Source organism: Coturnix japonica, chromosome 2 (assembly GCF_054131305.1).
Source record: "Coturnix japonica strain WE chromosome 2, WE-NBRP24, whole genome shotgun sequence".
NCBI classification, from domain to species: domain Eukaryota; kingdom Metazoa; phylum Chordata; class Aves; order Galliformes; family Phasianidae; genus Coturnix; species Coturnix japonica.
In genome coordinates this window covers 63,299,670-63,325,967 of record NC_140664.1, presented here as the reverse complement: position 1 = coordinate 63,325,967, position 26,298 = coordinate 63,299,670, and the positions used below count along the sequence as shown (strand labels likewise).

Genomic DNA, 26,298 nt, shown 5'->3' with positions numbered 1-26,298 from the left:
TAGTAATTAGAATTCATAGAGGGGTTTGGATTGGAAAGGGTTCTAAGAAATGGTCTAGTTGCAAGCACCCTGCCATGGGTGGGGACACCTTCCACTAGGCCATGGGCTGCTAAGTGCCCTATCCAGCCAGGTCTTGGTGCATCCACAACTCCCTTGGACAAGCTGCTGCAGTGTCTCACGACTCCTGTAGGAAAGAATTTATTCCACATATCCAATCTAAATCTACTTACTACTTTAAGCTATCCAATTGCTGTACTCTTGGTGAGGAGTCCCTCTCTAGCTCTTCTTGAGCTGAACACCAAGCAAGAGTTTTGATGCTACATAGGAATGTGTGATGTCACTGGGCAATGGACTGTGACCTCACTGCCTTCCACTGCACATACTGGGACATAGTAGAGCCTCGCCCAGACAAGCTTACGCTTCTCTCTGGCTGAGCACGTTTGTGAGGCTTGAAGAAGCTAACAAGGCTTCCTTGGGTTGTGCTGTGGGGCTCTGGGAACTGCTCTCAGTGCCCATCCCCACAGCATTGCCTGCATTTCCACCATCCCACCTGGCTCAGGCAACTGGACCCCGAGAAGACTGCTGGAGGCACTGGAGGTGAGCGGTGTTGGGACATGGCCCTGGAGTTAAGTGTGGGGTGGGTCCCCAACACAGTTCCCTTGGTCCCTGTTGCTGCCACCAGAGAGCAGAGATCAGCACTGCCCTCTGCTTCCCTGTGAGGAAAGTATAGGCCTTGTGTCAGAATGGTGTTTGAAATACCAAATCAGGGAAGGCCTATAGCCAAGCTGGGGTGGATGAGGAACAGTGCAAATAGAAACAAGTTGTGTATTTTGATTTCTCTAGCCTCTGTAAATGATGTAACGATGTTGGGTACTGTGAATGTTTGGAGATATGATTAGTGCAGGAATTCTGAACTTGCAGGTGAGACCCAACACTGAAACATGACTTTTCTAAGGGAAGGATTCCACTACCTTTCTCTCTGATGAGAATGTTGCCTCATGGAATTTTCTTCTTATGCTGTAGTGTTGGGTGATATTTCATGGGTTTTTACAGATATTTCACAAGGAATCAGAAACTCAGGAAGGAAAGGCCATAAAAACTTTATTCTAAAATAGAAATGCCTGTAAGAAGGCAGTAGGAAAACATTCAGAGACAAGACTGTCTTTGCACCTTTTGTACGTTTGCACCTCTTTGGTTATTTTCTCCTCTCCTATCCTCCAAAATTAACTGAGTTTTAATGTTTATTACACACTAAATCATTAAAATACATGGAGTATTTAAATATACGCAGAGTGTTTAAAATATCTGAGATACACACATGCTACTATTATATATGGATTGTGTTCTGTGTCTAAAATTATACATGCAAAGTTGTTTCCTGTTACTCAAGAATAACGTAGCTAGGCAATTCATCTAAGAGCTTCAGTATAGATTGTTTATTAGCAAAGATTTATTATTAAATTCACACAGCTGTGTTCTTAGGGTTTGAGAGCCTGAGCTCATGAGTACAATATGCACATAGATAATAGCTCACAGCTATTCATGTTGGAGGAAATGGCAGTTCATTCTCGTCATTTGAGATCACTGCTTCTGAATTTAACACAGCTGAATTTAATAGTACGCATATGAGTGAGATGTTGCAGGACAACAAATATGCAGAATATATAAGTAACAGTTTACGGACTCCAGCTCCAGTAAGGAACAGTCAGCCTGATGTATCAAAAGATGCCCTTAAAAAAAAAAATCCCTTTTTGTTTCCTGACTGCAGTTGTTTGCACAAAGGGCTGAAAAGCTTTTTTAAATTCTCCAGAACTGTCTCAGCTTGTTTTACATCTGTAAATATTCTCATACTGAGAAAGCCTTAAGTGAATCCTACTGCCTTCCGGCATCACAGCACAGCGATCTGGATATAGAGGAAGTCATAAATGCTCATCTGGAGAGGGAAATAGTGTATTGAAGAGGGGCCTGTCTGCTGCTGGAAAATAACCCTTTAAGTGACCCTTACTGAAGCAGAATGTTTCTACCATTTCTGATAATTTCCACCTTTGCAGATGGAAGTAAATTCTCTACTCAGCGTACAGTAGATAAGCTAATTAAATCTGGTATTAAAAATAAGTACTGAAAGCAGTAAATGCTCTCTAAATACATACTTTTGAATTGCTTGCTTCCCAGGAGTATATATCTTTACCTTCTTAAATCATTCAGATCTAACAAAGAAATCCTCAGAAATGCTGGTCACAGTCTTCAATGACTTAACATAGTTTTCTGTGTAAATGAAATCAAAGAAAAACAGAATCTATGGAAACAGATCCTATTCTTTGTGTGGTTCATGAAGCAGTGCTACAAAGATGATCAGTCCAGGGGGTGTTGTGGCTGAGGGGATTTGTTTCTGTATAGTAGCATGGCTGCGGGGTGCTGCTGAGTCTTGAGGTCGGTGTTGTGGTTTAACCCTGAGAAACTGAAATGTCCTTGGCTCCATGCATCACTGCCCAGCAACAACTAAAACGTAGGTTTGTTATTGATGCTGCTTTTCCTCCCAAAGCCAAAATGTAGCATCCTACCAGATTCTACTACAAAGAAAGGAATCAGCTCTGTCCAAGCTGAAAAGTAGTTGGTAATGTAACGCAGGAGAGGCAAAACCCACCAGCCTGCAAGAGGAAGACGGGATTTATGTGCTTTAGGAGAGAGAAAAGCAGCAGACAGAGCAAGAATGCAATGGCTGAATCCACGCTGGATTCAGATCAGATCACAGATCTGGCTTTGCTGCTTGAAAGCCTTTTGTGTCAAACTGACGCTGTATTTAGTACTCTTTCAGATAGCTCTAATTAAAATAGGTGGGCTGCTTGTGAGGGAGGAGTGCTCTTTCTTCTTCCCTGCCTCTACTCTTCCTCCCCCCTGCTTGTTCTCTGGTTGCTGAGCAATGCTCCTCTTTCCGACTTCATATCACCTTGGTGTCATATATCTGCCGCTCCTGCTGTCTGCCTCCACGAGGGATAAAATGTCCTACCTGCTGGCAGAAGGTTGGTTGCCTGGCCAAGAGGAAGGGCAGCACATGCAGCTCAGGTCTCTCCTCCTCTGCAGACAAATGTTTGTGTGCAAACAGGGCACAGCCCTGGCAAATCATTTGTGGAGGAAGGTATCCTTAACTTACTGTTTCCATGAACTCATGAAACCTCATTTCCTGCAGGTTTGTGATCTGTATTTAGTGATGGATACGCAGTAGGAAGTAAGTTAAAGCTGTAGTCTTTCCCACAGTGGGGGAGGAGTTTTTAGTCATTCATTCCTACAAATCTTTTCATTAATTTGCATTAACTTCGCATCTTTGGGCAGTTTTCTGTTTGAATCTAAGGCATTAAAAGTGATGGGGAAGTCAGTGATCCCGAGCACACAGTTTTCCTGTAGGCTGAAATGAAGCAGCAGAATATCATTGCCAGCAGAGCTGGAAACTGAACTCAGACCTAGTACCGTGATGGACTCTAGTTTCACTACCTTTACATTTAGGAAAAATAACAGACTCTGGGTCCTTAACTATAATACCTGCTCTAACCATTGCATTGGTAACATGACTGTAAGGCAGCTTTAGTTTATAATTCACCAAAAGATGTTTGTCAGGATAAATGTTTATGTTGGCTTGTTTTTTGGAGTTTGTGTACAGGGAATGCGGTAGATGTCTGAAGCAGTTTTGTGCAAATCTTGTATTTAGAATTTGCTTGTAATGCTTTGAGGAAAAAAAATGCATATGGACAACATGGTTAAAGATGGAATTATAACACATAGGTACAATTTGGCTTCAAGTTGGACAGGAAAGATTAATTTCTTTTCAAAAGTGTGCCTGGATTAATTAATAAATAGTGATTTACAATATCAGTACTTTTGCTCCTTCAAGTACTTATCTTTTGGGAGAAAAAAAAAAAAAAAGTGTTTAAATAAAACAGGCTTTCCCTCACCTCACATCAAATTTGAGAAGAAGGGAGAAATAGAGTTCTAGAAGAAAGGTTAGTCATATGCAGTCTCTTCCTTGCATGCTCATGAAAATCATTACTGATCAAGAAACATCCCTAGAAAGCATGAAGTTACCTACCTGGCATGCTACTTGTGCTGAAACTGCCTTAACTGCAAGGAGAATCAAGAAGAAGATTCAGGCAGAGACAGTGAGAGCAAGCATAATGGAACAAATGCACGGGGTTAGAAAGCATAGGATGTGTGCATCTGCTTTCTTGCTTTCGGATGCATTTGTGGCACTGTTTTTGTCCAGGAAAGAAGGACCGCCCTAGCACAAGAAATTCCCATTCAGAGGTTATTACGTCAGTGTTGAGTTGCTTTGGGATCTTGCTGCAGGAGCACAACAACAGATGAGAGAACCAGGCTGCTGTAGTCAGCATGGAAGAGCAGAACAGATTCAGGAAGTTCTGGCTTCCCTCCAGACAAGACGAAGTGGCATAATAGGCTGCAATTATTGGACTTCTATGCTGATGGAGAGAAAACTAGCTGTTACTTTCACGTTGCTAATTGGTACCACTGAATTATTATGGGCAGCTACAAAAGCCTTCTGCTCTCAAAAGTTGGGCTGTATTACCTCTGTCATCTTAAACATCCAAGTAAATACATTTAACACTTCCAGTTGCTACAGTAATGAAATACTTTTAGGACTTGCAGTGCCCTGGAGAAATTTTGTGATACCTTTTTAATAGATGGGGAATTAAAGTCAGCTTTTGAAGTCTCCAGCAGCTGAAGACAGTCCAGTTTGTGCAAGGGCTGTGGTAGTGATGCTGTGATATTGTTACAGCATTTTGTGACTGTAGTTTAATAAGTAAAGTCTGTTGCTATAAGCTGCGAATACAGTTTGGTCAGTGATGCCATGGCAGTTAATATTCCAACATAACAAAGGTGTTGAGGTTGAAAGGTGCCCCTGGAGATCATCTAGTCCATCTTGTCTGCTAGAGGCAGTGTTTTATTCAGTCAGGAGTAATACAAGCACAAAGTGTGGATGCGTTGCTTAAGAAGTCCTGAAAAAGTTGTGAAGGCAGGTGGGGATATATCCCATGTCTAAGTTTTTCTATTCAAGGAAGAAAAATTTAGGTACTCAAGAATACAAATAACCTCAGAACTGTGTTCACCCTTTACATTACCGTTACCTTTCCCTCTGTTTATGGTAAGGTAGCCCTAGGAGGCAGATTCAATGGGAAATGACATTAAGACGTAGTAAAAAGTATTGAATTTACTCCTGCTCCCTTACGGGGAAGATGAGGGACCAATGCGTCCTTTCATACCTCTCAAGGCGCGGGCAACGTGAATTCCCTGGTGCAGATCTCACTTTCCCATCCCACAACAGACACCCGTCCCCGGGACAGGGCTTAGCAGCGGGGAAGCTCACCAGAAGCCACGCTGTGCCCGAGGGGCGGAGGAGGCGGTGCTGGAGAGCCTCCTCGGCTCCCCCCTCCCTCTTCTCTCCGGGAGCGCAGCCGCCTGCAGGAGGGGCTGCGGGCCGGCCGAGCCCCGAACTTCCCGCAGCGAGGAGGAGCGGGCAGCGAGGTCTAACTGGGAGCGGGGCCGGACCATGGGCTCCGCCAGCTCGGCTCTTGGCCGGTCGCGGCGCGCCCCGGGTAGCGGGAGCGCAGAGCCCCCCGCCGTGCCGCTGTCCGCCGTGCTGAAACCCCGCCGGCTCACGGAGGAGGAGGAGGAGGAGGAGCGGTCTCGCCACGGCCCCGCTGCCCGTGAGTGTGGGCTCAGTGGGTCCATGCAGCTTCCTACCAGAGTGGAAGGGCAAAGGGGCCGGGAGGCACAGGGAGGCACAGGGGCTCTTGTGAAACTAGTGCGCCATTTGCTTTGCAAGTGTGGTGTGGAGAGGGGGCAGGGTTAATTGCCAGGAAGCTTAGGGCTGGAAATGGTATTATCCTTCCAGTTTTCTCATGCAATCCTCCGGGTGTAGCTTTAGGATGAGAAACGAGTTTGGTGACTGGTAGCAGTTTCTTCCCGGGACGTTGTCTGGTTAAAGTTTCTCCCTCTGTCAAAACTTGCACAGCTAAGATTTCTGGTCTTACTGTCAGTGTCACTGCAACAACTTTTTCATTGATACACTTCAGTTCCAGAACAGCTCGCTCCCTTTTATTATTATTGTTATTATTATTATTATGATTTAAATGATGAGCATGTTTTAGTCAGCCAACATAAAAGCATTCAGTAAATTCATTCAATGAAAGCATAAGCTTTGATGTTTAAAAAATCTGAAAGAAGTTGCAAAGGCAGGAAGATACTTGTACTTAAGGTAGTAGATAACCTATTTTTTTCAAGCTACTTAATGACATTCTCTTAAATAAATTCATCCAATTACATTAGGTGATAGGAGATTGTAATTTTATTTATTTTTATTGTGGCCTGATTCATATCTCATCTTTGTTCTTTCTACTCTTTAGACCATAAAAGCAATCATTTGAAATTGATGATTTAGCAAGGCTTACAGGTACTATTCTAACTAAATGGGAAGTGTCTCTCCTCACTTTTTAATGCAGGGTCACTTGTGAGAAGATTTGACCATACTGATTTTTTTCTTATATCATTCCTCCTTTCTTCCTATCTTTTTTATGATATTATATGAATTAGAACAACTGCTTTTATGTTCTATCAGTGTTTTAGTTTACTGACTCACCAGTTAAGTTTTTTTCACGTCAGCCCCTGCAGTTTTGTCTTCAGTGCAATGCAGTTGATGTGTGATCAGTTCAAACATCTCAAATTCCTCAATAGCTCAGAATAACATAGTCAGAACCTGAGATGTTGTAATCACCTGAAATTATATATAGTTATAGCTGCTTATACTGGCAATTTGTCATTTGGGTTTGTCTAATTATGCTTTCTAAGTCCTCTCTAGAGGAAAAAGAAGTATGCACGTACTGTGGAATATGCAATTTAGTTGGTCAGATTTTCTACTTTACCTTTGTTGAGATGCCATTTACCTGGAATTTGAGTAGAAGAAATCATTCTGGACTTAATTCTGCATTTAGGTAGGTTTTAGAGAACTCAGCATTTTCTTTTTTCCCAGCAATTCTTAGACAGTGGACTTTGAATTCTTTAAGAACCTTGCTGACTGCGTGAGCGGTGTAGCAGTCATTTCAGTTAAGAGTGATTACTTTGCTAAATCTAAAGGGTATGGTTTCCTGTGATTACTTCCAAATGAACACTACAGTTCACAGAGTGTTTGCTGTTCCATAGCTATGCATTCTAAATCTAAGTAAGGGGGCTACCCCAAAAGTAATGCCTCCTATTTTATCATGATGTCCCATGTCAACAACAGCAGATGGTGGTGGTATGGCACTACAGCCTGAACCTTCCCACCAGTATTCCATTTTGCTGCTGTGCAATGGGTGGCAGCAGAGGGGCAGTTTGACAAAATAGTATCTGACATGGAAGCGCAAATGAATCAAAAGTGTGTAACTGAATTCCTCCATGCAGAAAAAATGACACTCATTGACATACATTAACACTTGCTGTACATTTTTGGAGACCAAGCAGTGGATGTGAGCACAGTGTGACTGTGTTAAAAAATCATGTCTTGTAGCTCAGAATTTGCTTTATCAAATAGTGCTATCTTTGTACCTATTGTAGCTTTGGAGGAAATAAGCAGGAAGCATTACTTTTGGAGTGACTTATGTCTTTCCCTGGATAGTTATTTTGGGCAACGATGTAACTTTTCTTTCTCTGCAACCATTTGAAGTTTTGTTTTGTTTTGTTTTAATATTTTTCTTGCTTATGTTAGGAACATATATAAATGTTAGCTGAGCAATGTCAAATGTAATAGGAAATAGATATCTTCACTTATGTTATAAATCATAGAACTCAACTTTGGAATGGTGCCTTGCTCTTGCTGCCTAATTAACATTTAGACATGATAATATGCTTTCAGATTGATTCAGTTGCATTAAAAGACTGAAAGACAGTCAGTGACTATTTGACTTGACGGAATTTTCTTGCATCCAACTTTGAGCTCAGAACCTGGGCTTGAATCATGTGTGAGGCAGAGGTTCATTGCTATCTGGGGAGTCCTTGGAGACGCTGCTCCTCAGGGGACTTCCTCGTACTTTCCTGAGATGTGGAAGAATGATTAAAGAAATAGTGGGAAATTAAAAAGGTCTGAAGCAATTCATCTTGAAATGCTACAAGTACCAGCATATGGCTTTTCCACTTAAGAATATTTTCTTTCACTTCATAGCAAAAATTATTACAGTTACAAACTGCAAAGTGGTTTCCAATGGTCAGGTTGATCTTAAGAACTACTCTCCAAGTCACAGTATCATAATGTGCAATTTCTGTGCAATTCAGATCCTGCACCCAGCCACTGATATCTTCAGAGCACTTTCCCAGCCCTCAGTCAAGGTTCTGTAAAATCCACCTGAGGCAAGAGTGCTCTTTTCCAGCACTAGCATGAAAACAAACATCCCATGCTGTCTCCTAGCAACCTGGCAGTCCTTTATAGAGCCCTCAGATGTTGAATAGTTGTTTCATGTCCAATCACAAAGGTTACAACTCCCACCTTCTCCATAAAATTATGAGAAGTTGACACGTTATCTGCAATGAGTATGAAGGGTGAGAGGACTCAGTGAGCTTCTATTTATTCTGCCTGGGTGCCAACCAGCCCCAGTCCTTACAGTTGAGAGCATTGTAAGTAGTGAGGTTCTGATTAGTCATTTTTTTTGTTTCATTTACTGTGGGAGTAGAAGAGTGTCAGACCGTTTTGCTAATGAGAAATGCTGTGCAGAAATGTTAGCATTCCCAGTAGCCCGTTTTCAGTAGTTTGTCTGTTGTTGAACTGTGATATATTTGTTTTGGATATTTTTTTGTATTTTTTTAAAATCCATATAACATTTTGTCTAATGTATAGAATACATTCTAAATATGGTTGAGGATAAGAATATCATAACAGGGAACTGGGCATTTGGACTTCTGGGGAATTTGAGCTGCAAACGTAAGGAAAGTTTCCTAAGTTCAGCAAAATTTTGATTTTGATCTCCTTATTTGACTTCTAAAGAAAAAGCATCCTTTGCATTGAGAACATTCAAACTCTTCCTCTTTTAATAGACAACGTTTTCCTATAATTCTTAACATGCTATGTTATTTCCATGGATTACTGTTGATTTTTTTCTACTTTTTTTTTTTTTTCTCTTTTTCTGCTACCTTTGTTTATGATTATTTTCTAAGATATCCAGAATAATATAATGAATGCAAATCTACAAAAATTGTTTGACTTCTGGCAATATGTGCATACAAAAATAGCTTAAAAATACATTTGTATTAATTACTTACTTATGGTGCCCCAGGGCTCAAGTGCTGGCTGTTTATGGAAGAAAAAGAATAATTTAGAAGGTTAAATTTATTTTAAACAAATTAGATATGTCTCTAAATTGGACTCTTGAGCACTGTTTCAGGATAAGATCATGCAGTGCTGACAGAACTGCTAATTATTAGCTGGTGATGTGATTACTTCTATGAAATAGGGAAGATCAGAATCCAGTCCATCTCACCTAGCTGAAAATGAGAAAAAACAGTAAAACACTAACTTTATCTGAAGGTTTTTACTGTGAAAAACTAAATGGCTGGCAGTGTTTCAATGTGGTGATGTCTGGCTAACTGAGCAGTGGGGGCATGTTGCCAAAATGTTAATAAGGGATTTTCAGAAAACACACTATTTAATCAATTGGTGTGCCCACAGCCTTCTGGTCCAAAGAACAGACCTCTGATATTTCAGCTAGTGGGATAATCAATGTAGCAGTACATGACATTATTGTCCATTTGAGCATATAAGGTGGATGCTGCCTGTAGTTTGTCAGATTAATAATTTGTGTATAGTAACATTAGGTTGTGCTGAATAGCACTATGTCCAGGTGGAGGCTGTTGATGAGCAGTGTCCCCCAGGGGGTCTGTCCTGGGACCGGTGCTCCTCAACATCTTCATCAATGATATCGACTATGGGCTTGCATGCCTTCTCTACAAGTTTTCCAATGACAACAAGCTGAGTGGTGTGGTTGACATGTTAGAAAGAAGGGATGCCATCCAGAGGGACCTCAGCAAACTCAAAGGGTGGTCCTGTGTGAACATAATGAGGTTCAACATATAAAAGTGCAAGGTTTTACACCTGAGTTGGATTAATCTCACATACATATACAGACTAGGAGAAGAACTCATGGAGAATAGCCCTGTGGAGAAGGACCTGGGGTTCCTGGTGGATGAAAAACTGAACATGAGCCATCAGTGTGCTCTTGCAGCCCAGAACATCAATAGTATCCTGGGCTCCATCAGAAGAGGGGTGGCTAGCAAGGACAGGGAGGTGATTGTTCCTCTCTGCTCTGCCCCTGTGAGGCCCTGCATGGAGTACTGTGTCCAGGTCTGGAAAGATGTGGAGCTGTTGGAGAGAGTCCAGAGGAAGGCCACTGAGATGATCAGGGGTCTGGAGCACCTCCTCTACAAAGACAGGCTTGTTCAGCCTGGAGAAGGCTGTGAGTTGACCTCATTGCAGCCTTCCAGTATTTAGAAGGGGATTTAAAAAAGGAGGGGAACCAATTTTTCACAAGAGTCAGGCTGGATTAATTACACTGGGTGCTGAGCTTCACAAATGCTGCTGTACCTGTTTGGATGCTGGCTGGCAGAGTTGGCAGAGTACGGTCTCAGATTATATGGGATGTCTGATAGGCGACGTGGTATAGTTGTGCCATCAGTGGGGATGACCAGATATTCCCAGGGAAGAATGATCTTGGGGCCCAAGAGCAGTTCAGGATGCCATTTTCTTGTATAGAGATCTTTTCTTTGTCTCCAATTCTCAAGACACAATTTTAAGTAACAACTACAGATACATCTTGGAAGATTTTTCAAGGAAGGTATAAATCATGATGCCTGTCTCACGGGTGAGGAAGTCAAAGCAGATCAGTTAGCTGGAAATAACTAAGGTACTGTAATTTCAGGAGCCACCACTTGCAATGAGCTGCAGCAGTTTTGTGTGTGTTTTGGGTCTCAGCATTAAATCAACTGTTTCTGCTGAGCACTGAATAGAAATACAGACAGAAATTTTAATTGATTGCTCATGAGCAATAATTCCAGAGCCTTATCTGTAAAATACAATCCATGTGGATTTCCCTTTCTAGCACTTGATGTGCTAGGTTAACTAGCCATTGGTGCAAAGATGAAGTAATTTGTGTGAGGGCTGATGTAGCCATGGCAGATATTGTTCTTTCCTGTGGACTCCTGCAACAGGCATGGGTGATATGGTGATGTTCTTTAGTTACTTCTATCACTTGTTCTCCAAAGCACATCAGATGGTGTGGAAAAAATACTCTCTGTGAAGCAAAGTTCCTGACAATTTTGTAGATCCATGGGGATCTGTGCTTCTGGAGAAGTTCTGAGCCAACTTCTTTCCACAAATATATACTGAATCTGTGTTTAACAAGTACCTTTGTCCTGCTTTCTTAACCCATCTCCCTTTCTTCATATAAGTGTCAGAGAAGAGATGGAGGAGAGTTGCTCCTTCTCTAGAAAGTTTTTCTTTCCCATTAGCCTGCTATGTAGCTGTGCTGTGACCAGCTTTATACTTCTGTCTTGAGAAGAAAAAGCTCCTTCTGGAGAGACCCTTCCCAGACACCAAGCTGATATGCTGCTATGATGCTTGACAGAGCATTTCTTTTCCTTCTGCTTATCGGCCTCAGGAAAGGCAGGAGAGGGGAAGGACAGAAGACACACTTGACTTCACTTTTGCTGAGGGCCGTTCATGATTAGACGTGACATCTGAAATGATGGGCAGTGGCTCACTATGCTGTGTTTTTTTCCCTCCTGAACCTCAGTGAATTGGTTTAAGAACCCCAAGAGATGATAAATACATCATTTTCTTGATGTTAAACTTGAGCATGCAAGAATCTACCTAGATAATCCTGGCAGCTATTGCCAGCGTAGTATGGGGTGGAAGATTGAGCTGTGAGGAGTGACAGTTGCATTATCTTGTGGCGTATTTATTGTCTTCCTGAGATTTGTATTTAGCTTTTCTTTGCATTCTGAAAAGACACAATGTCTCCATTTTTTAAAACTGGCAACATCCAAATCTGATTAAATATTTGAATTTATTTTTAAGAATGAAAACCAAACAAACCTGGAGGAAAGTAATAATGAAAGCCCTGCCAATGTAACCATTATGGTCTTTTGTCTGGAATTTTTTTTTATTCATCCTGATGAGGCAAAACTACAAATGAGGGAATATTTCATTTAGTTAAATGTGCAAATAACACTTGTCTTGTTATTGATGAAGCTGAGTTCCATTACTGGCTTGTCACAGTCAAATACCTCTCAAAGCCCAAGGACCGCAGAAAGACCTGGCTGACTGGATGCACAGCATACAGTCATCCAAGTTTCAACAACTCCAAACTAATGTACATTGAGTGCTTGTGACAGCAAATCCAGCTTTGTTATGACCAATGTTCTGAAGAGTGGGATGATAAACTAAGCACAACCTATGCATGTATATGTCATGCTTGCACTTCTATGCTCTTGTGAGCAATAACTTAGTGTCATTCCTGAGTAAATGAGGTTCATCTTACTTTGATTCACTTTTGTTATCTGTTTTCAAATCACCTTCTGGCAGGCAAGAAGAGCACACTGTATTTTGGGAAGCTGTTCTATGAAGATGGTAGCTGTAACAGCGTTCACTGCCTGCTGATAAAACCCCTCTTGGTAGGGCTTTACCGCAGTTGTAGATAGTACACTGAGCTAAGGGACCTTTGGACTGACTTACTGCCACGATGGGAAATCTATCTTATGGTCTTAGGGGAAGGAGAAGCAGGTCATGAAGCTGCATGTGTCTGTGTGGACTTTCACTGCTGGAGAAAAGTGTTAGGGGAGAGCAGGTTTAGGGAGAGGATTTTTCATTCTATATTGTATTTACATCTTTCCTGAAAGTGTTTGAGTAGAATCTATAAAACTGTACCAGGAAAAGCTGCAGGCAAAGTGCTGTACCTACATTTTCATTTCTGTTTCTTCCTCTAATGTATGAAGCTCCTTTTGTTCTGCATGGCCCTTGCCACTGTGCAGAAGAACCTTTTTTTTGGGTAGTTCTTGTCAGCTCTTGTGACTTGCACTTACTTATCAAGGGTGTAATTACGTGAAAGCCTGACACTGAGTTTTTTTTAACAACACGATGCATGACTCAAGATTATTGTTCTGAGCTACAATTAAGTGTTCATTTTATTTCAGTGGGTCTCAAAGGAAACATGATTGTTATTATTAACTGTAAATGTGAATGCATATAGCCACAATGAACAACCACAGCTGTTATATAATTGCCAGTGCAACAGAAAACTGAATTATCTCTCAGTTTACTTCTAATTTTTCACTGATTCCAGGATAAAACTGTACGTTTCCATCTATGTTTTGCTCCTGTGCCTTGCACATAGTCATCCAGACCTGGATCTTGAATGTCCATTTCAGAATGTTCCTACTACCTGTGGGAGAAACAAAGCTTCCTGATAGTCCTTTTGCATGGACTAGGCTGGGGGATCTGTCCCATTCAAAGGGTTGTTTACTTTTATTGTTCGTTTGTCTTTGTTTTGTTTTTTTCCACATGATTTCTACATCCATAGAAGAGAAGCACCAGTGTGTGCTACCTAATTCAGTATTTTGGATTTCATAATGCTATACTTACTCATACAAAGTTCCTGTGTAATCTCAGATTATATTTCACTGCTAAATGAATGACCTTGAACACTGGTCATATGTTCCTCTGAGTTGTCAGCCTGTTCCCTTGTGTGCTGTTGTCTCATATGGGTATCTGGATGCAGATGCATGGTGGCACAAGAGACTGGTGACATAAGGCTGTCCTGGGTTTGCATCCCTTCACAGGCATGACTCAGGGCCACCTGGTCCTACAGGATATCTGGGGCAAGTATACTGCAGATGGCTCTGCCTGTGCTACTTTGCCCCAAGACCAGAAACCCTTTTGCCCTTGTTTTATGTAGTCCAGTAGGTGTAGCTTTGAAGGTTGATCCCCATTGCATTGTTTGATATGCCATGGTTTTACAAGAGGAACTCCTTATAGAAGTAGCATTTTGTAATACTGCTCTGGAATTGAAATACGGATCTGGTTCCTGTTGTCATAGAATCATAGAATCACTCAGGTTGGAAAAGACCTTAAAGATCATTGTGTTCAACCTTGACTTAAGCATACTACCCCAACTCTAACAACCCTCTGCTAAAACATGTCCCTGAACACCACATCCAAATGATTTTTAAACACACTCAGGGATGATGGCTCAGCCACATCCCTGGGGAGCCTCTCCAGAGCTTAACAACCCTTTCTGTAAAGAAATAAAGAACTGTTTACATAAAGAAGTGTTTGCAGCCCTTAGATTTCATGTATTTCAGGACTGGAGCATTTCATAGAATCATCATCATAGAATCATAGAATGGCCTGGGTTGAAAAGGACCATAATGATCATCTAGCTTCAATACCCCTGCCATGGGCAGGGTCGACAGCCACTAAACCAGGCTGCCAAGAGCCACATCCAGCCTGGCCTTCAATTTTTTCAGGGATGGGGCATCCACAACCTCCTTGGGCAACCTGTTCCAGTGCATCTCCACCCTCTGTGTGCAAAACTTCCTCCTAATATCTAACCTAAACCTTCCCGTAACAATACCTTGGAGATTTTTGCTTCAGGAATTCCTGAAATCTTACAGCTGCTTCCCCGCTCCCCTCCCACACTGGCATTTTGTTTTGTTTTGTTTTGATAGATTCAAGCAAACAAAACCTTAAAGTATTTCTTTCCATTTTAGTGCCCCAGAAGCTGTTTTCTTCTCTTCCACTTGGTAGTAGGTAGCTGTTGTGTTGCTCTGAGAACTGTACTGGATTAAGTAACTCTGCTAGATGTTATTGCTGCAAATTGCCTCTTCCCATTTTCCCTTCTGCTGGAGGCCATGATTGCAGCAACTTCAGCAATGAAGGCAGGCTCATCAGCTGCTGCATCTTGAAGCTTTCTAGAACAATCCAGTATATTAGAGATGTGTAACATTGCAACCGAAGAAATGTTGCGTGCTTACTCTTGTTGCCTCTTTTGTTTCGGGTGCTTATCTCCAGCAAAATGCAAGAACAGGAGGAGAAAAACTGCTAATCTATCAGAGTCCATATGACAGTGCTGAGCTGCATGGCTCACACTGGGATGAGATTTAGGTTAAACTGAAAACAGGAGGGATTTATCTAAAAAACTCAATACGGTCAGCATCTGGATTTTATTTACTTGATTTTGTTTCCCCTATGCTTTTGAAATTCTGGTCAATGTACATTAAAGTTAAGCTCTGTCAGCAGTAGAATGAGTCAACTGTTGTGATATAACTGTCTGAACTTGGCTTTCCTGTTTCTGGTTAGAGTGTGTAACGTCCTGTTTCACATCAAGCTTGACAATTAAAGAAAACCAAATGATTCTTCTAAATGCTTTCCACATATGCTTTTATGCATGAGGCATATTTCTAACTGGAAAAAAAACAACAACAATACAACACTCTATTCTATTCATAAAGTACAGTTTAGTGCATTACAGACATACTTACATTTGAGGAGCTCAGCAAGGAGTTGTGCCTGTGCATGGGCCTTAGGTAGTCAATCTCTGGGCACTGTTTGTGGTCCTGAAAAGACGGCTGTAATGCCTGCTCTCATTGAGAACACGCTGTCCTCTGCACATATGTGGGCTCTTCAGGAAGAATATTGCACCTTCAGAATTGCACTGAATATGATCTTTTCTGCATCCAGTCTTCATCTTAGTGGATTGCTAACTGTATCTCACTGTCTCGAGGAGGAGGAGGTCTGGCTAAGCAACTATCAACCCTGCCTTGACTAGAGGAAGACTATCCACAATCTGTGCAGGGATGATTTTCATGGGGTATTTTTTCCATGTTGGGTTTCCTGCCTGAATTCCACATGTAAAAATACTGTGGGTGTGGGATGTAACATGGGGAGATGTAACAGCTGTGAAGGCAAAAATGATGAACTGCATTTTAAAAAACTTTTCTGTTAGCTTTCCAGGTTATAAAAGCAATGGGGTTAATTAATCTTTTGGAATGAAGAATAAAGAATTCTGCAAAAGCCAGATGTAGCCCTGCAACTGGATAATTAATTATGTTATGCCTTCACTAGAAACTAGGATAATGTTTGCAACTGATTGCTAAATTTGAGGGATATTCTAGTACACCGTGACTTCTAGCTAATGGGGACACTGCTTGTGCCAGAGTACTCCTGTTCTTTGACCATTAAATTATACTGTTAATATTACTTTGTTATGCAGAAACAACAGGTTAAAATTTAACTAAGTTAAAATTGACAAGGACTTGAAATATACAGCAGCTGGTGTCTGGTTTTTCTGTTTTTGTTTTTTATTTTTTGAAAGTATTAGTAATCAGTCATTCAGACAGAATCACCAGTAGGAATTACATTGTAGTTCTGCTGTCTGCCAGCTTGGCCACCTTGCTGTGTAGATTCTGTTTAAGGCCAGGGTCTAAAGTATTTATTTAGCCTTACATATTTGTCTTCTCCTTGCAATGAGCGCTGTATTAAAAGCAAAGAAACAAACAAACCCCACTCAAATTTGTGATCTGGGGAAGGTCAACAAATGTTGACCGAAGAAAGCTTGACAACTGTGTGTGCAAATAAGATTTATATATATAAAACCTTTTCAAGTTCAAAAGCTGTGGGGGTAGTATTTAAAGATTGGAGTGACTTTTTTTGGCTGTCCAAGTGCGTCTATTCTAACAAGTGAATCCGAGACTTGACAGTAGGGAACAAACAGTAGCATTGTGGAAGAAATGTGGTTTTTTTTTTACTTCATCAGTTCCCATTGTTTCTTTTAGCTGTACTCAAAGTACACCAAATGTTTAGCATCAGCGTTTCAAAGAAATCAGTCTCACCCTTCAGACCTAGGCCTGAGCAGCAAATGTTGCTTAATTACATTGCTCTGTTGTTAGCTCTAGGCCTGAGCAGCTAAAATCTGTACCAGGGTAGTCAGGAAATGACATACTTGTGCTTCAGAATGTGTACAGGAGATGGTATGCGGTCAGGCTCTGCAATGGAGTTGTAATACAGAAAATGAACAATTAGTAGTACTTGCAGAAAGGAACAGTGCAATTGGAAGGACCTACAAAGATAAGGTCCAATCTGACCTCTTAAGTGCTGACCAAAGGTTAAAGTACGTTAATGAGGGCACTATCCAAGTGCCTCCTGAACACTGTCAGGCACAGGGCATCAATTACCTGTTTGGGAAGTCTGTTCTAGGGTACAAAAATGTTTCCCAGTGCCCAGTCTGACCCTCCCTGGCACAGATTTGTACCATTCCAACCCTTCCATTGGTGACCAGGAGCAAAGTCTGGCACCTCCCCCTGCTTCCCCTCCTCATGCTGCTCCAAAGAGCAGTGACATCACCTTTCAGCTTCCTCTAGGCAAAACAGCTCAGCTATCTTCAGCTTCCCCTCACAGGACATGACTTCCAGCCCTGTCACCTGCTCTCTACCCTCCTCCAGAACTTTTCAAGGCCCTCAGCACCCTTTTGATATTGTGGAGCCCAGAACTTCACACAATATTCAAGATGAGGATGCATCAACACTAAATGTAATCCGTTTTGACCAGCTGGCTGCACTGTGTTTAGAGCACCTCAAAATGCAATGTCCCCCTTGGCTGCCAGGCACAATGCTAGTTCATGATGAGCTGTCATCACCAGAACCACCAAGTCCCTGCCTGCTTTGCTACTCTCAGTCACTTGTCTCCCATAATGCCTCCAGCATTGCTCCATCCCAGGTGCTTTTATTTTATTGAGCTTCATGCCATGGCTAATTGCCCTGTGCTTCTAAGCATCTAGATCTCTCTGCTAGACCTCTTATCCCTGGAAAGAATCATCTGCACCTCCCACTTTAGTTCTGCCAACAGACTTGCTAAGGGTGTATTCAACTCCTGCATCCAAATCATTGGTGGAAATGTTTTTTAAGAAAAAAAAACAAAACCAAAAAAAAACCACGAAAAAACACTATTTTCTCAGTAGACCTCTCAATGATGTGATGTCATTTTGTAGAGCCTGTTAGATAGGTAACAGTGTGAACAACTAAAATTTTACCAAACAAGGCTTTCTTTTGGAGCTCGTGAAGCAGAAGCTCTCCCACTGCAATCCATGAGCCACAGCTGCAGCCTTTTCTTTATCTCCATCTAGTGGCCCACTGTGATCAGAACTGGAGTCACACTTTGTCTTGGCCTTATCTAGAGTCTGAGGTAATGCAGCTCAGGCACTGGATCCAGTGAGTGTGCTGCCCAACTATGGTGGCATGAATAAGGCGTGACTGTGAAGGGAGGGGTATTTCCCTCTGGTCAGAGAGGGCTTATGAAGGTCTGGTCGAGGGACATGAACAGCTTTTTGAGTTGAATGTCTGAATGCAACTCTGTGCAGCACATTTGAAAATTCACAGGTGCTGTGTGTATGCTGACTGAAAATGGAACTGCAAGTATACAAAAAAAAGTTGGTGATTATTTCAGAGCTCTTGTAACCTATTTTCAAATCTTCTGTTGTGAAGTGGTGAATATCTAAGGCTCCTGATCAGCTGTGTCAAATCTTGAGTTAAGTAATGGATATCTGAGGTGTTTTTACTGGGAACATTGTGAACAAGTATGATTCCTTATAGATATATACTCCAGAAAGCATTTCAGAGACGTGAGCTTAGCAGCAGAGTAGGAAAATGCAGAATGGCATCTATGTAGACATACTCCTATTTTCTTCTTGTCTTTTGTATCACACTGACAGTGTTAAGTGTCTTGGATAACATTAGCAGAATTTTCTGAGAGAACTTCTCACTCCTAAAGCATCTGTCGGAAGGTGAGGATGTAGCAGGGTGTAATATGCTCTGGTTATTTTCTCTTGCAGTATCAAATCTTTAAGGTCACTGCTAAAACTTGGGAGTATCATTTATTTGAGGCTCACTTTCCCCCTCCAACATAGCATGCTTTTCTGTTATCATTTTATTTAAATGATTCTAAGAGGAATCTTGCTAAAAATTTCTGAGCTTTCTTGACTGTCTTCAGTCCAGTAAAATGGTTTCAGGAGGACTTAAACCTAATTTTATACTGTGTATCTCTAATTAAAAAATATCAGAAAGACTAGAAGAAGAAAAGCCAACAACCTAGGCACTTTGATCAAGTATACAGCTGCTCAGTGCATATATTTACTATGAAATAATGCATGAATGAGAGGCTGGGAATGAATGAGTGGCTATCATTCATTGTGTTCTGTCGTGAAACATGTACAGTAACAAGTGTTGTAGAAAACCCTTGCTCTAAGAGACTCTTTTTAAAGGGACTGAACATGGAAGGAATGGTCACATTTCAGTCATGACCCGGAAAAACAAATAATGTTTTAACAAACACAAAATGTCAGAGGTTTTTCTTTAGCTATCTACCTTCCTCCTCTTGCTACGTAACATTAGGACTTTAGAGTCAGTGATGATGCCATTAAATACCACATGATTCTGGAGCTTGTAGTAGCAAATTCATTCCTTGCTCCCTCTGCCAGCCAAGGCTGCCTGGAGGTGAGGGGCACCTGTTGGGTCAGCAGACTTACTGGCACTCAGGAGGGAGGTGAGGGACATGGGCACAGCAGGGATGTCAACTTACCAGGTGTCTGTTGTGGTGCAAGTTGGGCAGGCTGGGTGAGGAGTGCCCCGATGCCACCAATTGTAATCCATTTACTGTAGGAGAGACTTCACTGAGCTTTTATACATTAAAAAATGAAGTCAGTTTTGGCCAGTGTGTAGCCAATACTCTGTGCATCTGAATACCTAAGCTTTCAATTGAATGCAACTGCCTATGCTCTTTTTCTTACAAAACAATTTTTTTTCTTCCCCATGACTATACTCTTTGTTCCATCATTGATGATATTGCTAGATGATAAAAACACTTCTTGCCTTTGAAGTTAGATCTAATGACACTCATTTTCAAGCCAGTTGGAACTCATTTTTTGTGGAAGTAGGTAGGAAAATAATAGAAAGGTCATTAGGTTTTTTCCCCCATTATCTGTTATAATGAGTTTTATTATGGCCTTCAATAGCTGTAACCCCAGCAACAAATACAGATGGATATATGGCATTAAGGAACTCTCATCTCATTTCAGTAGTTACATTCTACTTCCAGATGCCTTACAGGTCAGAAAGTAAATCAGCACTTAGCAGAAATGCACTGATGACACAAAAAGCTCTCTTCACTTCTAGCAACCTGCTCCCAGTTGTTGGAGGACTTTGAGCACTAGTTACTTATACAACCATATCCAAGCTTTATACTTACTGAGTAAGTCATGTAAGGGCTAAGGAAATAATCTGTCTGGATTACCTGCAGGGGCTTTGCAGGAATCAGCATGTGAAACTGGATGTAACGTATATGATCTTGCTGCTGTCTTGCGCTCCAAACAGTAGCATAGATGCTAAACAGCATGGAACTGTGTGTTGTGCTTTTCTGTGAGTTCTCATGGTCTGGGCACTAGTGTGAGTGTAGCACTAACATGCCCTGTAATCAGAGGGAGGTATGCTGTTGTGAGAGGCCTTGGGTGACTGGAAAACAATTGCAAGTAAAGAGAAAGTCAACATTTCCCTTCACAACATGTACAGAAGAACAAAAAGAGCCTCTGAAGTGTTTTCCTAAATGCAATGGAGCACAGCTGTATTTTCTGTGAAAAATGTATGTATTCAATCCTTATTTGAAAGGTTGTTTTTGACCTCTCTGAAATGAGGAAGATAAGTGTGTCCAGTTAAACTAAGTATTTGCTGTGTACATAAACAACTTTACACAAGTGAGCTTCTACCCATCTGCAAGACATCCTAAGGTCAGTATTTGAATAAGTGGATTTTGGAAGTGTTCGTTTCTTCCTGAAGAAGTTGAAAAGACATGCCAATTTCACATGCCTGAAGTCAGCCTAATCTCAGTCCTCCAGGGAGATTTTGCAAAGCATTGAAGAGATTAAACAGAAGAGCAATTGAGTGAAAAATGATTAGACTGATTGGTTGAGTGTCTTACTAAAGCTGCATGCATGCTGTTAAATCTCTTGATCATTTCAAAAAATACCCTTCTTATAAGATATTAAGCAAAGTACAGTTCTAGATACTGATTACCCTCGTTTACAAGGGTGGGTAGTGATAGAACAAGGGGGAATGGTTTTAAATTGGGACAGGGGAGGTTTAAGTTACATATTAGGAGGAAGTTTTTCACCCAGTGGTTGGTGATGAACTGGAACAGGTTGCCCAAGGAGGTTGTGGTTGCCCCATCCCTGGAGGCATTCAAGGCTCTGGGCAGCCTGGTCTGGTGGTTGGCAACCCTGCACATAGCAGGGGAGCTGAAACTCAACATCGTTATGGTCCTTTTCAAACCAGGCCATTCTATGATGCTGTGGTTCTGTGATTACAAGTAAGGAATATAGTACTTGTAAGGAGAAAATATATTTTCTTAAACTCTATTCAAACAAATTTGTCTATGACTGTTACTCTCTTGTTGCTAAAGTCTATTTTTATGAATAATTAGAAATATATAACTTTTCTAGTCACATGAATATGCAAAAAAAAACCCAAATCAAACCAAAACAAAAAATCCTAAACTATACTGGAAGATATATTTAAAACAAACAAACAAACAAACAAACACCAAAAGCATTAAGCTTAAATAAGAAAAGCCAAATCTCAGAGCATTTTAGAGTACATAACAACATAGATGTGACTTGAGAGAAAATATCTGTGAGACTGATTATTTGAAAATCAATGCTTTGTTGTTTGTTGATATTAACCTGATATTAGGAAGATGTTAAAGAAAAGATTGATCATAGCTCCGAAGATTTGTCTTCAAAGTATTTTGAAGCCATGTAGATATAAAGCCAAATGAACTAGGACTTTTCTGGTGAATGTATTAATGCTCATAACTCAGACCTCCAGTTTCACCTGGTGTATTTGGAAAAAGGGGTTGAGAATACATTGCTGCTGGCTTGCTCTGTTTTAAGGATACATCTCTATCTGTTGCTTGGCTAAGGGATTTTTTCTCATACCTGGTTAAACTGCACTTGTCACTGACCTCATTGCAAGCTTAATCTGATTTATGACATATTCTTTCAACTAGAATGTCTTTTTGGTTTGAAGTTGGTCAGGACATGGTGGCCAGTTTTGCTTTTACTCATATAATGGTCCACTGCAATGGTGATAGTATGTGTTTCTGCTTATAAGATGCGCTTTTCAGACTTCATTAAACTACTATAAAGTGGTGTGTGAAACACCTAATTCCCAATATCCAAACTGTTAGATTCCTTACATAGCTATGTTGCAATCTTGGAAGCAAATTTATTTTCATTCTGTTAATCAACAACTTCTTTAAAACTTCTGTTCTGTGCATGCTCCTGACTCTTCTTTCTAGTGTGGATCTGAGCTATGGGGATTCCATGCTGATAAATATCTTTACAGTTGTGTCTATTTTAAGCCAAGAGTAGATTTACCTAATTTGAGTAGGACCTTTAATCTAGGAATACAGGAGTGGAAATGTCCAGTGTTAGAACAGAGGAGATAGCTGCTGTAACTTGGATGGTGGGGCAAGGAAGGCTGGAATAGACCAAAGATTTGTTTAGTGGGTTTGTCTTAAATTTTAAATGGAAGGTGAAAAAGTGGGTGTTCATGACCTACTCAGTCTCGTATTGGTGTTCAAGCTTCTTTGGACCTGGACTGTGTGAGAATTTATGCTAAAATGTTTGAAGATGTGCTGACGGTGGTCTGGACGCCAAGGCTGTTGCAGCAATCCCTTCCCATAAGATGTTTCCTTCAGTAATCTGCAGGGTTTTGCCTGCTCAGCAAGCTTCTGAAGAAAGAAAAGGAATGGAGTGTTTTTGTGTCAGTGATACTGGAAGTAGAGATAGAGGAAACATTGTAGAGGTGGTTGTTTTGGGAGTTCTACATTTCAAAACAGGCTTTGTTCTTGTTAAAATAGTTGGAAGCACAGCCTTACTGCCCTGGATGAGCCCCTCCTCTACTGCAAGACAGCTGGGTAAGACGAGCAATAACAAAAGTGAGAATTTTCTTGGTAATCTGCACTAATAATCAGCAGCTTTCTTCTTAGGGAAGTAATTTGGGAATTCCTGGGCTCACTGGGGTTAGTACTTTGTAGTTGCAAGAAACCAGAATCGTAAATCTTTGAGAAAGAAACAAAAAGTGTCTGAGGACATTTATCTAACACTTGTAGAGCTGTGAAACCCTCTTCTTAGCTAGACAACTTGATGATGGCCTTAGGCTTTGCAGCATGTACTTTCTATCTCTTCTATTAACAATAAAATAAGTGTCTAGGGGCACGTATTCCTCTTCCTGAAAATAACTGCATTAGAAATCATATTTGTACCATGCTGCATTATGTGTAGAAATAATTAAATCCAGTGAATGTTAATTTTTCTGCTGAAAGCTCTCAGGGAAAGTGTACTCCAGACATGCCCTTTCTTGTTTGAAAAGATGTGTATTTTTTTCAAGCCTGAAATTTTCTTTACTGATGTAATTTAGTCACTGCTTGTTATGTTATAAATACGGAACAAATTAATACAGGCTTCGTCTGACTCCAGTGGATCTACAGTCTGCTTCTATTCCTGTTTGTGGCTCATGCGGGAGGATGCTGCAGAGACCAGTTAATATCAGCGTTGGCTTGGAGCGGTGCCCCGCCGGGCCCAGCAGCGCATTGCCCGTGCCTTGTCTCCCTCTTGTGGCCTCTGGTGAGCTGCTTGTGTGCAGGAAGCTGCGCTTGCCTTCGTCAGTGTTTTGTTGAACCTGCAGCCGTGCAGGGTGTGAGCAGGCATTTCCGAGCTTGTTTAGCAGATGCAACTATTCATGCAGTGCCGCAACTGCACAGAACAACAAAAACTAATTGTGGAACACAGGTTAACTTGTAAAAATAAAGAACTCCGAGTTAGAAAAGCAGAGGGGACTTCCCCTTTGGAAACACTAATAATCATACAGCAATGACTGAATTTCACCGAGGTGTTAAAGATTAAAGTTGCCTAAACTGTTGCCTAAACTGCAGTGCTTCATTTAGAAGCAAAATCAGTTAATCTGAAAGAAAGCAGTGCCCCTCTGGAGTAAGTGTATGCAGCACTGGGAATTGTTTCACCATCCATCATTCTGGGAGTGCAATTATGATTCTTCTTTCCTGGTGTAAATAAGCTCTCAGTTTGATAAAATAAAATAAAATAATACATATATAGATATATAGATAGACTGTATTTATCTAAATGCTAACTTTATATAGCACTTAGATAAATACAATCTGGTGATGAGTAAGAGTGTATACTTCTGTTTTGTTGTTGGCTGAGATCATGCTCAGATTCAGAGTTCATTGAAGGCAATTCCTAGTTGCTTGCTTAGGCAGTCCATTTTCCTGAAACATTTACATTTATAAGGGGGTCGCTCCATGTGAGAACAAGTGGCTTAAGTGACTGAGTGAATAATTCTGAGTAGAGCTGAACAGATATTCTTTATTGCAATATTTTTACTGCTATTTTACTTCCAACAGCATTCTGCAACATTCGCCTATCCAGAACTACCAGCTGGAGACTTTTGCATTTTGAATACACTTGATATTATTATCTGTTGTTCCCGGAAATGACAGTTCTTAGAGTGACAGATTAATTTTCAGCCATGAGCATCCTCTGCTGAACTGAGTTATTCAGCCCATTGTTTGACATGAACAGAACATTCTGTGTGAGACTTTACATAAGTCTCCATTCACCTCACTGAACACCTCAGAAATGTCAGATGGAGCAACCTGTTCCTATTCAAACAGCTGCCATCTCCCTCTGCAGCTCAGACAAGCACAATGGTACTGATCACATTGCAGGTGCTTGGGTCCTCGGGATATGGCTGCCTGCACTGCAGCAGGGGATGTAGCAGCCAGACTCAGCTGTTTATCAGACCTCAAAACCACAGAGGATCTGAACACTTTGATGCAGTTGCAGAGGAGACAGGACCATGGTTGTAGTCCTTGGCACAGATGTGGAAGATGGGAAGACTGTCTTCTAGAGAAATGGTATTCACTGCAGGGTATTTCTATGCTTTAATCAGTAGTGGCTTCTATCTATCCATCCTACTGTGCATAATGCCACAGCTGCAAATGTGGAAAATCAAGTTCTGACATGCTGTTGCCAGTGGAGCTGCTCTCTAGAATCTCAGCCAAATGTCACCAACACAAACCTGAGCCACATCACCTCATTTGCACTGTCGCTGGCTCTTCCCTTTCTGCAACCTCTGTCTTCGTGGTTCAAAACATCTAATGCAAACATAGTTGAGTTTTTAACACTTCTCCATATCCCCAACTGTCCTTTCACCAAATGCAGTGCCCCTGACACTTTCTGGAGGATGTCAAAATGTAGATGGGAGAATCGAGAGATATCAGGGACAAAAATCATCTGTTCTTCTGTTAGTATGGATGCTTGTAAACACTTCTGCTGTGATAACTGCAAGATAACTCCAAATGTAAAGATTGCAAAGCATACATAATTCTCTTGTTCTATGTGGTATATGGTATCTCATTACCCTTCAGTAACATCAGAGCTATCAGAAGCATTGTAATGGAATAACTAATTATCCCTTAAATAGACTCGCCTGTTTTGCTTTGGGATTATTTCTTTTGTTGACTCGCTTGACAGCCTTCCTTTTGAAATAAATATATCTGCCTAAAATAGGAGGCTATTAATACGCAGTGAGGAATTCACACTTGATGAGTATGAGCTAATCGTTTAAAAATGTTTAACAATAATTGTTCTGAATAAAAGAAGTTCTGCCTTGTCAGACAGAAATCATCGCTATGCTTAAAGAGTGGAACTGCAGGTGCTGGTGGCACACTGCACTCTGTGTACATTAAAAACTCTGTCTGCTTCACATTGTTAACAGGAGTGCAGTGGCAGCTTGCATGCTGCAGCAGAGTGCCTTCCTCCTTCCTACTCTGCAGGCTCACTTGCTGTGTCTTAAAGGGAAGCATCAGTGGTAAGAAATTAGAAAACCCGCCAAGTAGCTGCATGGTTACAGGAGTTGATTTTTGCATTCAGTGTGGCAGCAGTGGTAGGAAAATGCTGTGATTCATTGCCTGAGAGTACTGGCCATAGGTTCTTAGACTTCATTTGGTTTTGGTTGGGATGACAGCCTTGTTTTGTGTTGTACAGATTTCTGTGGCAAGTGATGTGTGCCACAGTTACTGGGAGTTGGTTCTCATTGATTTAAATTGCTCTCTTTAACACAAGAAACAAGGTGACACTGATCAATAGC

General features: G+C 41.1%; 1 long non-coding RNA gene across 1 annotated transcript; it reads left to right on the top strand.

The window, feature by feature from the left end:
* The first annotated feature begins 510 nt into the window (after window positions 1-510).
* Window positions 511-23,709, top strand: LOC146761859 (uncharacterized). Its single transcript, XR_014943491.1, has 3 exons — window positions 511-597; window positions 22,988-23,044; window positions 23,590-23,709. It is a non-coding gene; the product is annotated as an uncharacterized LOC146761859 (long non-coding RNA).
* Window positions 23,710-26,298: the final 2,589 nt, after the last annotated feature.